Raw genomic sequence first — 4,972 nt, forward strand, 5'->3', positions numbered from 1 at the left:
AGAATCTGGTATAAGAAGGATAGGATAGAAGGAAGAGGCAGTGTTGATTGATGAAAAAAACTGGAGGGAAATATTAATAATTCTCTCTGTCTCTACCACTTTGGCAGACATTGGCTGAGCTGCCCTCTTTGTTCTGGAAGAAACGCTTCATTTATAAATTAGAAGTTTTGTGCTGGTGCTAGAAAAGGATGTGGAGGAACAAAAGATGTACATTTTATTTCTTTAGGGTGGTGACATCAGATCCAGCTGGATAATATTTTAGGAGAAAAGTTAAAATTAATTCCGTTCAGAAGAGCACCTCACTTTTCCTTTAGATTTAAAAATTAAATTACACCAATTAGAATTAATGTCTTTCTAATTCATCTGTTGCTAAGGAACACTGCCACAGGAGATGTTAAAATTACCTGCTATTAAGGTAATCAAGGGAGCTAAAAGTGGACAAAAGAATCGAGCCCATTAAATGCTATAAATACTTAACCGAATGCAAATGGTTATGCCAAATGTTGTGGCATCTTGTGAAGCTCAGCAGAATCTATTTTCAGGGGTAATGGTAAAAGTAGACATGATTACATAATTTATTAATTAATATGGAGGAATGCAATGGTCAGTTGGTGGTACACAGAGATGGCCAGAACACTAAATGAGTGTTTTGGTGAGCTTCTGCCTAGTCATTTACCCCAAGTGACTCTGTTGTTCAGTGAGAAGCTGAGGAGTGACAGAATATGCATAGAGTGATGGATGCAGAAATGTGAAAATGGCCATACACTGGTGAGAGCTCATGTTTTAGTTTTCACAGTAGTGATAAGAGCAGTGAATTCTTATCCACACGAATTGCATCTACAATAAGTAGATGGGCTAGTAGCCCTATTCAGAATAATCCAGACTCTTTTAGAGAAAGATGGGCAGAACAAAGCACACCAGATGAATTTTCAAGTTTTGTGGCAGATACAGTTGCTCATCTCTACTCTGAATTGGATGCCAGATGATCAGAGTTAATTATAGTAATGGAGGTGGCATCTTGTGTGCTATGTGAGGGTTTTCTGCATTTCTAAAACCTGAGGGATAGGGTCTTCTGTAGACTGAGTTCTGTCGTCTGTGAACTTGATCCATGCACCCCTCCCCCCCAACTCCCCTGGGCAGCCAGGAGGGACATGAGCAGTTAGATATTGAAGATAGTTAACACTTATCTGGGAAAACATGTAATACTATCTACCTTGAAGGAAGCAGTAGTGTATCATTTCCTGAAGAAGTTCTCTCTGAATTCAGACAACCTTGTCTGGTCTCTAACTTTACCTTTCTCGGAGAAACTTGTTGAAAAGACAGTAGTGACATCAGCTACAGAGGATCCTAGAATAATTGGATTATCTATAGCCTTTTCAGTCATTTCAGGCTCAGCCATGGAGCAGAAATAATGTTTGTCATTCTTCTTGATTATCTTTGTCAGAACCTGGATGTGAGGAATGCATCCTTCTTGGTCCTATTAAACCTCTCAGTGGTATTTGATACCATTAACCATTGTATACTTCTGGGCTGCCTACAAGAGCTGGGAGTTGAGGACACTGTATTATGATGGTTATGTTCCCATTTGAATGGGTGGTCCCAATCAGTGGTCATATGGAAAGTGCTTAAGCCAATGGGTACTCAGTGCTCTTTTCCATTCTTTTCAACACTTATATGAAATCACTGAGAAATATGGGATGAGGTGTCAACAATATGCTAATAATGCTCAGTTATACTCTATCACCCTTGGCCAAGCTAAAGATGCCATGGAAGTCCTGAATTGTTGCCTGGAAGCTATGGGGCAAAACAAATTCAGATTAAATATTACCAAGAAAAAATTGCTACTCATCCATAAATGCCTGAGTATGATAATAACTTCACTCCTACCGGTAATGACTCTAGACAGGGGTTCATTTTCCCTGAAGAAAGAAGTTTGTGATTTGCATGTCTTCCTGGGCTGTAGGTTTCTAGGATCCAGGTTTCTAGGATCCATCAGAATGCTGAAAGATCAATTCTGTAAGTGCCGAATGATAATATTAAAAGTCACCACACTGGTTAGCAGTAGTGTTCTGGCCCAGTTATCATCTTTAAAGCTCTATGCATTGGAATATATCAGGCCAGAATGGAATCTGCCCATTCATTCAAAGTACATAGAAAGGGCCTGTTAAGAATTCCCCCTCCTTGAGAGATTCATGGGCAAGGACTAGGTAACAGTTCCCACCTTCTGGAATATTCTCTTCCAAAGGTCCACATAGCTCCTATCCTGCTTGTGTTTAGTAAACAAATAAAATGAATACTGTTCCAATGAGCCCTTGATTCTGGCTGATTATTGATTGCTATCATAGGGATTACGATTTATGTTGGTATTTGTTTTGATTTTCTTGTTTTTCACATCAGGCTTATTATTTTGGTTTTAACTTTATGCCAGGCATTCTTATAGATTTGGACAGATTATAGATACTTTAAATACATACATATAAACTAGCATGCTGGCAGTAATGACAAATGTGCAGCTATTAGGATGTTAAGGGGAAACCATGCTGGGTGGACTCATTTTACCTGTGGGTGGATTCATGGGTGGAATAATTTTACCTATCAGTGCTCCTTAAAGAAGCATAGGAACTAACCATGGTAGCTGTGTGGTTCCAATAAAATATGCATTTGAGTTTATTTGTTCAATTTATATGGCCACCCACTCACCTGGCAGCATTAAGGAGGCAGTATCAGGTCAGTGAAACAAACCTGAAAAAAATTAATTTAGGAAAAAGAATGTTTAACATTGAATACTCATGTTGAAATTAGATCATCTGGGGCCCTGTGTCTTGAAGACATTGCTACTCTCCTTTTGAAAATGTCAGAAAATAGAAAAAATGCAAATTAAAAATAGAAGTTTCAACTGAAACATTTGCTTTTTTCCTTCAGAGGCCATCAAAAATAGTTCAGTGCTATCTAAAGTAGAAAGTGACATTAATTCAGTTTACTATATGAATTGTCCATGCCAATACTGTACTGCTGCACACACATTTCATAAACAATAATGCCATGCTGCATGAAGGGACTGTACCATTTCAAGCCTTCAGTGTAAAATTAAAAAAAACAAACCTTCTACTAATTTAAATATGCATGCACACAAAAGAGGATATTTCTATTATATAGTTTCTCTATTAAATTAATGTTAACATATTAACTGTTTGGTTTTTGACACTGAGTTTAAAAATCTTAATTCATGGGATTAGTGCATTGGACCTTTTCCCTTTTGATCACAGTGTTAATTCATAAGGATAACTCACACCTCATAATGATCCATCTGTTAAGATTTTTCCCATCAGTGGTTGTTAAAATTAGAAGATTTGCTGTTGCATTATTTTTATTCTCAACCACATTAATTCAAGTCCAGAAGTAATCAGTTTGCATTATATGATCTTTCATGCAGTTTGAACAGATTTACAGCTTGGTTGCTTCACATAGTCTCATGATTGTAAGACAGCTGCTAGGCATTTAGCTAATATCACTACACACAATCACTCCTCACACAAGGGAATTGTGTGTGTGTTTGTTTTTCCATAAAATGTTGATATCAAACTTATTAAAAGTATGCCATAACTTACCCAGGGCAATCCACAAATCCACTACCACTAATGTTACATAATACCTGGGATACAATATAAATGAGGGTAAACTCCATGTTAAAGCTTAGTCAGAAGATGGTTTTAGAAATTAAACAAACTTCTGGCTAACCTAGGCAAACTAGATAGAATTAAGTTGAATAAATATATTTTATAATCCTGTATTATCTTTTCTAAGAATACAGTATTGTATTTTTTTCAATGCTCCTCATGTGTACTGAGTTGATAAATGTTATAGAATTAAATAAAAATACAGCTGAAAGTTTTCCTGATTGGATTGGACTCCTGCCAAACAACTATATTGATAAAAATGCTATTCTGCTCTCTAATTAAAATTCATTTCTGGCAAAATGTCACTAAGCATAGTTGTTTATTTTACCAGTATTTCAAAGCACAATTTATTGTGATGACAATCATTTGCCTAGTTGAGGCTTACTGTGAATGTATTTCCACAGAAAGTTATGTTTAATATCTATCACCTGAAAATTCAATAAACAGATTAATTTTTATAATCTGCTTAAAATCTTCAAAAGAAATTTACAAAGGAAACATACTCCATTTGGATTTTACTGAGTGCATTCTTTAATAATTTAACAGAAACAAGTGCAAACTTCTTCAGTTAAGGAAAAATAAATAAATGCACAGATATTGGATGTGGGGTTTCTGACTTGGTAATGATACAGAAATGAAATTGGAATAGCAGTTGATTAGAAACTGAACTAGCAGTGCTATGACTGCAAAAGCCACAAATGCAACTTTAGGCTTCATCAGAAATACATTTTTCAAATCACTCTATTCTGCATTGGTCAGACTCTGTCTCAAGTACTATGTCTAGTTCTGGGTACCATATTTTAAGAAGGGTTTAGAGAAACTAAAACAAGTTCAGAAAAGGGCAATGAAGATGATCAGAGTACCAGAAACTAAGACCTGTGATGAAAGTTGAATGAGCTGGGTACATTTTGCCTTCAGAAAAGATGATTGAGAGAGATAAAATAGCACTCTTCAAATGCCTAAAGGATGTCACATAGAAAGTCAAGACGTTCTCTCATCCCAGAATGTGGGACACGGGATAATGGATTTAAATTATAGAAAAGATTATAACTCAGTGTTAGAAAAAAAAAACCCTAACAGTAAGAGTAATTCAACAATGGAACAAATTATCCTGGAGGACGATGGGGTTCAGTTTATTCAGGCTAGAGAGCCATCTGTCTGGAATACTTTAATTTGGATTCCTGCACTGTGTAGGGCATTGGATTTGGGGTCTAAATGGTCCTTTCAATATTACATTATGCAACTAGTATTAGTCTTCAAGAAGCCCATTAATACTTTACATATAATGGATGGTT

Source organism: Candoia aspera, chromosome 4 (genome assembly GCF_035149785.1).
Source record: "Candoia aspera isolate rCanAsp1 chromosome 4, rCanAsp1.hap2, whole genome shotgun sequence".
In the NCBI taxonomy this organism is placed as follows: domain Eukaryota; kingdom Metazoa; phylum Chordata; class Lepidosauria; order Squamata; family Boidae; genus Candoia; species Candoia aspera.